Consider the following 13,312-nt stretch of genomic DNA (forward strand, 5'->3'; position numbering starts at 1 on the left):
AGGCTGAAGTGATCCTGGAAGTAAATTTAGAACGTCTGCAAATATATAGTCATCGTATGGATCCAACGACGTGGGATTTACTGTAAAGTTTCACCGACAGTGATAATGCATGTAGAACATTAGACGTGATGAATTAGCCAAAGTCACTTATTAGTGTTTAATGATATGAGACCATCTGCAATTACACGAAAGGGACAGAGGTGGACGGATGCTTTATTCCTGCATGCAGCAATGAGCTGGAGGCTAACAGCAGGACCTGGTCACGCATGCCAAAAAAAAAAAAAATCTGTGTGAGAGTGTGTGTGCGCGTGCGTGTGTGTGTGTGTGTGAGTGAGGATGCTGATGGGCGTAGCAGTGTTGAGCCCCTCATGGTCAGCGCCTCTCATTGCCGGGGAGCGAGCACCGCGAGGACGCGGAGGAGGAACCGTCCGCATCCTCCTCCTTCGCAGAATAACGCACGGGCGTGCGTGTTCAAGGAGGGGAGTAAAAAAAAACAACAACAAAAAAAACCTCCCGGTGCTTTCTGATTTAAAAAAAAAAAAAAGGTACCGGTGCGAGGTTGCCAGTCTGGAGCCCCCTCCTCCCCCTTTAAATTGGACCCTCCGCGCTTTGACTGCGCTGGTGAGCTCGCGTGTTTCATTCTCCGCGGAGCCGCCGCCTCACCGCACGGAAATACCGGGACTCTCTCCGCTCGCAGCCGCGGCTCCACTTGCTGGTGAGTACGGAGACGCGACGCGTGGACTGACGTAAAGCTGCTAATCGCGGTGCCTTAAAACGGAGCGGGCGCGCGTGCAGGATTAAAGTCTTAAAGTGCCGCTGACCAGATGTTGCACCGTAACTTTCTCCCAAAAAAAAATATTCAAAATCATCTGCTGAAATATGAACATGTTTAATAGAAGGGACAGCGTGTTTTTTGTTGTCTTGGAAATTGGTATAGATTTTTCTTTTTTCTTTTTCTTTTCTTTTTTTAAACACCTGCAGATTCATGCGTATAGTTATGAGTGGTTGTATTTCATATTCCATAGTTATGAGCTTTCCAGCTCTCATTATGAGCATGTGTGTGCACATGTCTCTTGATAGTCATTGATGACCTTATAACATGGAGTCGTGTTGAGAAAAAAAAAAGAAGCAACTTCTTCTTTCTGGGGAGCTGTTTTTCATTTCTTGGCTTTTGGGTTCTGTGGTTTGGGGAGGAGGAGGAGGAGGAGGAGGAGGAGGAGGAGGAGGAGGAGGGGTGGGGGGGGGGGCTGCTGGATAACTCAGCCCTCTGTCTCTTCAAAAAGACTTTTGTTCCGTCCACCATGTGGACTTGAGAGCAACAGTTGAACACACAGCAGATGTGCAGAGGAGCGATATCCGTGCTGTACGTTAGTGTGTTCGTGGGAAGCGGCCCTCGTGACACAAAAACAACGCTTTCCGTCCGACATAAAATCCTTTTTAAATAAAAAGTTGTAGACACGAATCGCTGCGCGTTGGTGTCACGCGTTCCTCTGTCGCATGCATGACAACACGCCCTCACTCACTAACGAAGGCGTCGTCGGCTGGTTAATTTTCCACACGAAGCTCTCTCCTCAACCATTATGAATAATAAGCATTGGAACACGTTAGCGCGGCCGGTCCCTCATCACGCCCTCCAATCAGATTGGATGGCGTGACCTTGGGGGAAGGGGGAGGCGGGGGGGGGGGGACCAGGCTGCAGCATTTAGAGAGGAGGCTGCCAGAGATGGTTATGGGGTGCCCTGGTGGCATCCATTATGAAGGAACACAATTACATCTGGAAATTGCAGTTGCCGTAATTGCCGTTTGTTGCTTTGTCCCATCCCAATAATGTCCACTTCAGTCTTCATTCCCCGCACGCTTTCTCATCCGTACATACATACCTCGCCATTTAAAAAGTGTCTGCGTGACACCTCGGAAGAGGAACTCCATTGTGGACGGTGGAGCATGGGAGAAGCAATGTGTCACCGTGAATCACGGCAACCCTCACCAGCTGCCAGCCAGATGAAGACACGCTGCAAGGAAAAAGTCTGACGAGAAAAAGTCAGTTTCCACTTCAAAGCACGGAAGAAACGTCTCGCTCGAAAGTTTGTGCAAGTTTCCTCTTTAACGACCCAACTTTCGAGTTTTATCGCTTTCCTGCGATGCATTCCCCCCACCCACCCCTCCCCCACTTCCCCCCGGTATTTAGCTGCCAGGGCTAAAGTTAAGTCAGCGCGGGCTTTGCAGCAATCAGTTATTCTGCTCCGGCATCCAGACTTCCCCGCTCCAGACAGAGGAATCCCCGTGGCTCACCAGAGACCCAATCAGACCCTTTAAGTGCGCTGCTTGACAACGAGGTCTAGGACCGAGACCGCGACGGCAGAAATGTTTCCAGTCCCCCGGGTGGCGGTCGGCATGTACATCTCACTAGTAGTTAGCGTCTCTTTTGTTTCGAGGCCTCCTGGCTCCGTCGACAGACTGTCTTTTTTCCCCTTGGACTTCTCCTTTGCTTTTTTGATTCGCCCTCTGTTTCCACTTAACAGTGCTGGCTGTTTTCCAAGAAACACCTCAGCACCATTCTTTTTTTCCTTTTTTTCCCCTCTCTCCTCTAAGCAGACTTCTCATACTCTCTTGACTGCACGTGGCGAAAAAAATACACGGCGGTTCCTCCACGTCAGCTTTTTTTCTAGCAAAGCGGCATCCCGATGCTGCATTTCACCCACTTTCACTCCCCCCCCCCTCACACACACACACACACACACACACACGGTTATCACGGATGATTGTTACAAAAAAAACCGACAATTTGAAGACCGTTTTTTTTCCGCGAAAAAAAGAATGATTGCTGTCTTCTTCCGCGGCGCAATCAGCGACTTCGAGGCTACGCATCACTCCTGCAATTAGGCTCGTCAAATTACCGCGCGGCTTCTTTTTTTCTTTTTTTTTTTACCCGCGACTGCTGGCTTGATAATGCTTATTGGCAGGTGCCTTCGGAGGAGCTAGGAGGAAGTGAGTCCACACAGCTGCTGCTTTCCAACAGGGATAGATGCCTTATGTAAAACCATACTGTACTGTGCAGCAGATGTTTTCCTCCTTTTGACGGCCAGCTCGGCTACATGACCACACATCTAAATAACACGCCGTCCCCGGGGAGTTCCGACTCTTTTTTCTTTCTTTCATTTTTTTCGATAGACACACAGGCCGTCCTCCACTTTTCGGCGTTCCCGGAGTGAAGCTGAGCCGTTGACCCCCTCGCTGTCCTATTTGCTTTTTTCCGCTGCAATCAGTTAGGCCGAGAGTGTTTGCGCATCGCTCCCTCAGTCATCATCAATGTAAAGTGCCTTCTAAATCTTTCATTCTCCTTTATAGTCCTGTTGACGGGCGGGCAGCATATACTGCACAACCTTGTGGGGAGAAATGTCTTCATTCCATATGGAGACTCACCTATGCATTATGTATGCTGCACATAGGCTATCGCTCCACAGGGCTTTGCTGCTGAGGATTAGTGGGACTTCCTATCTGTAGTTGCTGCACTTGTTTCCAAAAAGGGAAAATAATATATTTAGTCAGTAGGTTTGACATGTGGGTTTATTTGAGGGAAAGGCTAATTGTTACGCCTCGGAGGTCCATTGTTAATTAGAAGTTATCTTGGGCAGCTCTCACATGGCCACCGCTCTAATTGGCAGTCAACCACCTGGCCTAGCCCTTAACTCACCAGGTGCTCCCAGCAACAACAACAACAACAAAACACACACAAAAACGTTGGCCCTGGCATTTTGCGAGTACGGCCTCATAAAAGAAGACAGACGGCGAGAGTCGAGAGGGGAAATAGAAGAAAAACACTCCAATGGGCGAAGCTGCAAAACAACCCTTTAGGGTTTATTTCCACGCCGCGGAAGCCGAACACGTCTTTTGAAGCGGCCGTTAAAAAAGAAAAAAGGTTTCGAGAAATTAGTGTAATCTTTTGAAGCGCGTCGCGCCTCTTTGTTTTCAGATTTCTAATACAGCAGCATGGGCCGTGTCTCATTTCAACCTACAAATACCGTATATATGCAACACGAGAGAACACGTGTTCAATCAGCCATTACAATAAGTAATAACCAATTTGCAAATGAACAATTGAGAAATATATGGAACAATAGAGAGGCTCCAAGGAAAAACAAAATAATGACTGCTTTTTACAGACTAATCCTAATAACAACCTATCACTGCTCTAATTACTGACAGTAGAATCATTACTTTCACTAATGCGCCACTGCCGCTCTACCATCGTTAATAACAGTTCATTAATTAAACATAGTATGGAAAACAGCAGCTGCGGTGTGTGGAAAGGACATCTCCTCGACTGGACCTGCGCAGTTACAGACTTTTAGCTTAATTTTTTGCTCTGGAGGTCGTTGCAGAAATAATGAGCGGGCGAAATGTAAATCCTCCTCTTTGCTTAACTGCCGGGTCCCGCTTAGAATACCTGAGACGAGCCAAAATACGAGACACATAATGAGCTGCTTATTTTCAATAAAAAAGGGGCCTGCTATTGCTTTGTCGAAAGGAGAAGAAAAAAAAAAGTATTCTCTTCTTATCGCTAAATGTTGCCTTCGATTTAAAGTGTAAGACACACGAAATCGACGTACCGGTCAAAGAGATAATTTAACTTTTTTTTTTATGAACCACGACGGAAAAAAAACGCCGCTCATCCGGATCACACGTCCGTCAAATCAAGCGCATGATTTTTCCTACTTTTCTTTTTCTTTATTTCCCATGCGTGTCACCTTGAGATATGTCGCCAAGTGTAAAATCGTCATTCGGGTCATTTATTCTAATCCAGAGTTAAAATCACTCAAAGATCCATCTCTGAGCCGCTGTCATTCATACAGTGTGACAGACAGTAACAGGACCGGCCCAAAGCAGCTCTTATCTTCCCCTTTACGAAGGGGCTCCAGATAAGCAGACGAGTCCTCTCTTAGAAATGTGATCAACTTCTTATCAGTGATACTGATCAGTATTTGGACTTCCTGGTGTGCCCCCCCCCCCCCCCCCCCCCCCCCCCTCCCAGCAAGACCTTCAGACCACAACGGTCAAACATCCTGTGGTTTGTAAGGTCACGGTCCTGTTGAAATAGTTATTTTTTATAGTTACTTAGCGAGAGCCCCCTGGTCGAGAGGGCATTGCATGATGGCCGAGTCCAACCACTCGCGACCTTCGACCTTTCACACTTTTTTTTTCCTTCCTCGAGCAGCCGTGTGACCGTCGGAGTAGACGACGCGAGGCAGTCTGAGGAACGGCGGAGGTTGTTTCTGCGTCTCGTTTTCTTCGGCTTCCCCTTTTTCTTCTGTCAGTTTGTGAAAAGCTTCCAGAGGTCTACACGATCTCCACGCTCGCGCAGCCTCGGGGAGCTCGGCAGGAAGCCGACAGGTTACCCCGAGGTGAAGTGTCAACAGAGTTAACTTCAAAGGAATTTGGAATTACCATAGTTTGAAATAGCTTCTTTTTTCTTTTTTTTTTATGTATGAAAAGAGCCAAAAATGAACGAGATGAGCCGACTATTTGGTTTACGACGAGCAGATTATTTACACGGCATTTGTAGAGGGTTGATTCTGTACCGAGCTTTTTTTTTCTGTGTGTACAGATTAAAACAAATGAAATACATTTTGTTACATAACTTTACAAGGCTGTGTATTGAGTAAACCAAGACAAGAGCCATAAAACCCAAACAGCAATGTGACCCCCTGTTTAAATGAAGATAATAAAAAAAAATAATACAAATTATATCTGCTCTAATACACGGGACTGGTTATTGATTTTCTCATTTCACTCTCAGAAAAAAAAAAAGATATAACGTATTCGTTGTGTTGAACCGTTCCAAAAGGCGATAACTATCTCGTAGACCCATTCACAGGTGATTATGATATAGAGAATTAACTACTACGCTGGATCCGTCCGAGTTCACTGCACAGCGTTTCTGTCTCAGCGCACCACACGCATGCCCGTTGGCTCCCGTAATGGTTATGAATAATTACCGTCTTCAGTAATTCTGTAATCGGCATCGGAAGTACATCCGGCTGGCGTCCGCGTGTGGACACGCCGTGAATATCACAAGTCGACAGGCTCCGTCTTAATTTTCTACTGTTTTTATCGCCGTGAAGGCTGTAATGTTAACTCAAACATTTTAATTTGGATATGCCAAAGTAATGAGCAAAAGGTACATTTCTGACAATGTGTTAAAAAGGAAAACACTCTGCTTCTCATTAGATGACTTTCTACATCTGAATCTAGGATTTGTCCCCCCCCCCCCGTTGCCATCTTCAAACTGAAAGACCAGGATGAAGTAGAGTTCATCGGCTACCAATACCAGTATCGGGAATACTGGTAAACTGGGAATGTACCCGTTCATCTCCGCTGCACGTGTCACCAGATTATTTTCCTCCGGGCCGCGATCTCTAACCGCAAACGTGCACAACTCTCATCAGACACGAGATGAGACGACTCCCAGCGTCAGAACGTACGATTGCCTCTGTTGACAGTCGAAAACGTGCGCAGCGCCGATGTTAGCGGTGTTAGCGGTGTTAGCTGTGTTAGCGGAGAGCGTCAGCGAAATGTCAGCAGTCTGGCAAACATGAGTCAACAGAAAGTTCGAAGGCGATCGTTCCCTGTGCCTGTTTGTTCAACCTGTTGGAATGAGAGAGGTCAAATATTTTTTTATTCTTTTGGGGGGGTTTTCAATGCACAAATTCAGGTATTTGAAAATCGATGTCGAGGAAGGAGAAAACACAGTCATTTACAGTCCGTAATCGATTACTGGTGACTTTTCTTTCCCCCTAATCTAATCTACTTTTCTAATCTCTAGTTAGTCCTGCATGTAACCGTTCACCTGTTCACTCCCTTTTGCATTCGCTGTGTCCTTAAGGGTCATTAGGCGTTGACACGTCGTCACGCCAACACTGCTGAACTGTGCAGGGTGATTGGTGTGTGTGTGTGTGTGTGTGGCATTGTGTGTGTCCTTGTTTAAACATTTCTTCATGTTTCATTACGCAGTGGCTTCAACAATAAACAGCATTTATATACAAAAATCTGGATTTTAAAAGCAGCTATTTAAATTTATTTTTTATATTTTTAATCATATATGGTGTCTCTACAACCTGTGGAAAACTGTCGATATCCCCGTCACCTGTAAATGTACACAGTCAATTCATATAAATTATGTGAGATGACAAAACATTAAAAAAAGTAGACGAAAGGCAACTGTCCAGCATAATCTCCTATCATTTATAATATGGGTTTCTACTAGTTAATGTTAACATGCTTTAATGTTCAAATTACTCCTTATTTTTTTAGATCTCATATGGTCTATCTGAATATACCTGTATATTCACCCTCTGTCTTTAGGGCTTTTTAATAGAATTGCGTTGCTAGGCAACAGCTTGGGTCCATGTTTACTTCCTGTCAGCTGACGCCATTCACATACATATGCAACCTAAAAAGAAACTGGGGAAACATTTAGAAAAGTTGAGTTCAGGTCACAACTGATGCAGATCCATCGGTTCATATTTTGAATGTTATTGCCATATTTATATATTTACTTTAATGTTATATAATCTTTATACGTGGCAGGTCGTTATCAACGTCGCTTTGACTTTTTTATATATCTTTTCATTTTGCATGGTACGAAATGTTATCTTATTTCATACTATGTATACAACAAATAACGGACAGGTTTTAAAAAAAAAAAATAATAATAGTGATAAAATGATACAGTATAACAAAAGAATGCAATCTCAATATTGGCTTCTTTTTTTTCCGACCCCAACGCGCCTTTGCTCGTCATTTCGAGTCGCCGAGTGCACCTTCTTTCATAATTAAGATGAACTGGAGTTTATTTTTAGGGCGATGTGGCGTCTGTCTTGCAGCCCAGAAACCAATGCAAACATATGAATGAGCTTTCACATCCACGGAGAGCGGGCAGGACTCATATCGCTGCTGCCCTCTTTGCTTCCCCCGATGAGCCGCTCGCTCTCTGCAGTCATTCATCTCAGACGAGCCTCCTGATCCTGCCCAGATCCTGCTGCCGTCTCACCTCCAGCGTGTGATTATCGTGCTCATTTGGGTTTCAGGATGCGTAAACTGACTGGGAATCTTCTCATTTTCTTTTCTTTTCAAGCTCAGCCCTTTTAAATAGTATTTAAGATGCATTATGACGCCTGTAGTTTTGATTCACGTATTTGTAGGTCCAACAGTTTATATTAAGACACACAAAATACAGCGTAATGTCTGATGTACCGTAGATTACTAATGAGCGCCGGTAATAAATTAAAAAAAACATTTAGATAAAAGCAAAGAAGAGATAAATTGGATTTAGAGGTACATGACACTATCAGTACCTGTGTGAATAAGAGAGACCTGTGAAATGTCTTCTCAGCCCCAGATAACGACCGTATAATCGCAATAAAATCGTAATCGTGGTTTTTCTTTATTCTAAATGACAAAAGATGACTTGGCCACTGGAAAATTTAAGGGTGCCTCCATGTGTCTGTAATCCTCCACCGACGGGGTGCTGGCAAAGATCCGTTTTTTAAATAATAATGATAATCATCAAGGCCGTTGGTTCTATTGCACAAAAGGGGCTTCACATCAAAGGAAAACGTGAGACTTACTAAACGTTTGGTGCTGAAGCGTCTGAGCCGAGAAGCAACCACAGACCCTAACAGTTTCCAGCTGGGCGCCAATTCAGTCCAGGTCTCGATTGCACTAAAAAAATAAGCGTGTTTTTTTCTTTTTCTCCAACCACCAGAAAACATCTTCCCTGGGGTGCAACCTCACTGCAGGTCTTATCTGTGTCGAGCACCGCCAGAAGAAAAAAAAACGCCCCAGCAACAACCCGCCAGAGGGTGTGTGTGTGTGTGTGCGTGTGTGTGTGTGTGTGTGTGTGTGAGTGAGTGTGTGGTGTGTGTTCTCAGAACACAAGGTTTGACGGGTCGGGAGTGAGAAGGAGTCGACCTTCAACACAATGTCGACACAGCGAGCGTCAACTGAAAGCAGCACATTGGCGAAACAGTAGCAGCTTCAGCGCTCCGTTGGTCTCTACCGAGGAAGCCAGAGAAAGTGCTTTCCCCCCCCCTTCCCTAAACAGAACAATGTGTCTGAGAAATCCGCTTTCACAACACCGATATTCAATGTCCAACGAAATGCTATGAATACCTAATTAGTATTAACGTCATGGTAATTTACAGACCAAGCATTAGGTAACAACACGAGACTCGACTCGAAACAATTGACATTTGACGCTTGTATTTGTTCGTTCTAGAGACACAAACGAAATGAAGGCCCATCCTAAGACTCTGAGCTGTGCACAATAAATACAACTTAACCAGAATCAGATGTGGAATCAATATTACTTGGGGAGAGGTTTTGCATAATGCATCCACGTCTCATTCCCCCCCCCTAATTCCATTGAGGGGAAGAGGTCAGTTTCCGGGCTGGTGGTGCTCCTCCACCTTTTCGATTCTCCGGACTCGCCCGCCGAGCTTCCCGGCGTGACGGACTTCCATCTATTTTCTAACCAGTGGAAGCATAAAACTAGTGCCTTTCGGACTTCTTCTGCCTTGCTTTTGGTCCCGCCTCCGGCTCCCCTCCACCCACCCTGGGGGACTGTGTTGGGTCGTCTGGAATCCGCCCCTTGAGGGGGGGGTTATGTCAGGATCTGTAGTGTTGTGTCGTGTTTCCTGTCTTATTTTGAAGTCCTTGTCTCTCGTGTCCTCTGTTTCTCTCCACTTCCTGTCCCTGTGATTGTCTGCCCTGTCCCTGATTGTTTCCCCCTGTGTCCAATCACCTGCACCAGCCCTCTGTATTTAAGTCCTGTTTGTGTCATTCCCCTTGGTCGGTTCGTTCTGTTATGTGCAGCTTGAAACACAGGACCCAAACGCCGTCAACGATGGAAAAGCAACTTTTATTGCTAAACAGGATTCCAAAACAGGATTCCAAAACAGTCTTACACACAAGATCTTCCACGATCTAGACAAGACGAACCGACCAAGGGGAATGACACAAACAGGACTTAAATACAGAGGGCTGGTGCAGGTGATTGGACACAGGGGGAAACAATCAGGGACAGGGCAGACAATCACAGGGACAGGAAGTGGAGAGAAACAGAGGACACGAGAGACAAGGACTTCAAAATAAGACAGGAAACACGACACAACACTACAGATCCTGACAGAAACAATTGCACTTCGAGGTCTGAAATTTGGGTCAGCTGTCCTTTTTTCCTTAATCAGGAGTTCTAGTTGCCAAACCGTATTCATCCTAATAACTAGTTGTAAGCAACTAAGTAAAGTGAATTTTAGTTTAGCACCTTTCGTAGAGCCAGATCAAAAAGTGCCTCACGAGTATAAACATTATTACAAAAATAAGACCATAATACAGTTGAAGAAACAAACAATAACACATGAGCAACAACAGTCCTGAGCTGCTGTTTAAATCAGCAACAGAGACCTCCGATGTCCAGAGGAAGAGACGCCACTTCAAAGGCTTCGTTTCATTTTCAGTCGAACTCTCGAGGGTCGACCAGGAAGTGATTTATGGATCGAGCAGGTCAGAGAGCTCTGTGTGTGAAAACAAAAAAATCCTTAAAATAAATCCATAACTTGGAAAAGATAGATGTGCATGAACGACAGTGAGCTTCTTCTTCTTCTTTTGTTTTCCTCCTCCTTGTATTCCATTCAAAATATGATCTTGGTGCTTTTCTCTGTCTTGACTCTGTCTTTTTGTGGAATAATCAATACACAAAATCAGTAGCTCCACGTTTACGTTCAGCACAAGCAAGCAGAGAATAATGATCATAGTTTCCCTCGCAGAAACGTGTCATGTGAGTCAAATGAAAAGGCTTTCAAGGAAAAGATCACAACCACCATTGTTGTGTTTAGTCTGTCAATACTTTACGGACTTTCCCAGCATGCTTTTGGCTCTCAGTCCAAAGCCCATTGATTTTCCTACTTCAGGCATGAATCTTTAAAGAAAATTCACAAATATGTTGGGTATGCTTATGTCCTCAAAGAGCTAGACATATATACTAAATATACTGTATACATAGGGCTGATTTTAAAACAGTGTGTCAGTGCGTGTCCATGGTAATAAATATAACTTGTCATTGTAAAAGTCAGGACAATAATTGAGCTCTGGCACAGAGGAAAAAAGGTTTTGGATACACACACAATACTTAGTTAGTAGCATCAATTAATTGTTTAATTATTGTTGCCTTTTATACATAGAATACCACCAAATTGAATGCAGGAATAAAAGGTGAATAAAAGCGCCTGCCTCGAGGTTGCGTTCCCATCGTTATTTCAAACAAACACATCAAGTGATGCTAATCAACGCACGAGGGGGCGGTTGGCTGTTCAGATATCGAGATTCAACCGAGATTCGAGATTCAAACCTCTTCATCTTTTGACGCGGGAGAAATAACAACTAAAAATCTAATTGATTAACTTACTCTGCCAGGAAATAAATTGCCCCTACACATTCTCATTAATACAGAGTGTCTAACTAAATGAACGGCGTATTCATCCGTCGGAATCTCTCAAACGGTTCCCGTCGCCGCCGGTTACAAGCCAAAACGTTAACGATGCAAGGAGGAGACACGGCGCCTTTATTTCCCCCCCCCCCCCACCCCCCCCCACCTCCTCCTCACGCGCGAGGCATGACCACAAACATCGCACCGTGATCAAAGCCTGTGAAATGCTTCCTTTGGCCCATGTACTACTTATTGATCGGCGGTATACGGGATGTGCATGACTGCACACACACACACACACACAGAGTGGTTTGAAGTGAGCGCCGTGCTGTTTGCTGACCTTTTTCCTGGCCGATTCACGACGTGAAATCACAGCGAACGTTCAATGGCGGTTCATGTTTTAGGAGGACCGGGTTTCTGACAAGGGCCTAAAACATTTGGCGTTGGGCTTCTTCACACCGGCGCGTGTCACCGTGAAGCCGAGGCCGCTCAGGGCACCGAAACGCCTGCAAACAAACGCTAGACGTCGCATTCAAAAAAAGTATTGCGAGCGCCCCGATGGGAGCTGCGTTCAAAGTTAATGCGAGTGGAAAAGGTAAGCCGAGAGGCAGACTATTCTTCAAAAAGACTGGCGGTGTAGCCTCAGAGGGTTCCTGCTGGAACCTTCAGAGGCCCCCCCAAGAAAAACCTTTGAAGTGCCCTAAAAGCCCCGTATACTTATTCAGAGTATACACCGAGGGGTCCGTTGACTATGAGCCCCCGGGAAGGTACGGCATGCCAAACAGATTGCCGAACAGAATATGAAAAATGCATTTCCTGGTTAATAATAAAACCGTCTTCTCCAGAGGATGAGGCCGGCACTTGGAGCGTTTTTTTTTTTTTTTTTTTTTTTGTCGCAGAAAAAGAAATCCCCAGAAATTCCACTTTTCAGCTCAAAGGTATGTTATGTAAGGTTCATGTAGAACAGCACCCCCTGCTGGCTCTACGTTTATCTCACGGACAGGATGCACAAGCTGACAATCTCTTCACACGTTAGTCTTTCTAACTCTATGTTCAGAGCCCTCGGACTTTAAGACTATCAGGCATTATCATATTTTAGTGGTCTTTGTTTTATGTTACCAGTTGTCTAGAATTGCTTTTTAATTTTTTTTTCTTTCATCAAGTTATTCATTTTATGTTAAGTCCATTTCCTGTTTTATTTTGTAGCTTCACTCCTCGTGTGTTTTACTTTCCATCTTTGTTTCTTGATTGCCATCAATTACAAAAACCATAAAACACCTCATAAACATTAATGCAACTTTGGAAAACATCAGGTCGAATACCCGCAAAAATAACGTCATTTCTGATCGCCACCTACTGTAATGTGTGTTTACTGCTAATTAGTTAGCGGTGTTAGCACGCCAGCTCACTAATTTAATGTGTACATGGTAAACGGCGCACCTGCTGCGCGCCTGTAGCCTGTTAGCACTGTCACTGAGAGCATGTTGCCACGCCGACGTTAGCTTTTAGCTCGTAGCCGTGCATCAGTACAGCCTCACAGACCATGGTCACAGTTCTTGGAGACCAAAAATAAACCAATGCTAGGACATCAGGTGTGTGCATGCCACGTGTTACTGCAACAACAAAAAAAGAATGAATAGCAGCCAATGTATCATTATTGGAGTTGGCTTAAAAAATATAGCGTCACACCAAAAACTTGAGATTGAAAACCAGTTTTAAAATGCTTGAACATTGGTATACATCTTACGCTGTGCTGTGGTAAGCCTGTGTCCAGGTAGTATTCACAGGAGTATAGATTGATATCCGGGGCTGGAGGAAAAGCTTAAT

At 44.8% G+C, this 13,312-nt stretch overlaps 1 protein-coding gene across 2 annotated transcripts in view; it reads left to right on the forward strand.

Annotated features, from left to right (window-relative positions):
* The first annotated feature begins 376 nt into the window (after positions 1–376).
* The window catches only part of LOC117738950 (CMP-N-acetylneuraminate-beta-galactosamide-alpha-2,3-sialyltransferase 1-like), a 42,858-nt gene continuing 29,922 nt past the window's right edge, over positions 377–13,312 (forward strand). For both annotated transcript variants that reach the window (XM_034545149.1, XM_034545150.1), the window contains exon 1: positions 377–715. The gene's annotated coding sequence lies outside the window, so the exon portion shown is untranslated. The remainder of the gene's footprint in view (positions 716–13,312) is intronic.

Source organism: Cyclopterus lumpus, chromosome 11, assembly GCF_009769545.1.
Source record: "Cyclopterus lumpus isolate fCycLum1 chromosome 11, fCycLum1.pri, whole genome shotgun sequence".
NCBI classification, from domain to species: Eukaryota; Metazoa; Chordata; class Actinopteri; order Perciformes; family Cyclopteridae; genus Cyclopterus; species Cyclopterus lumpus.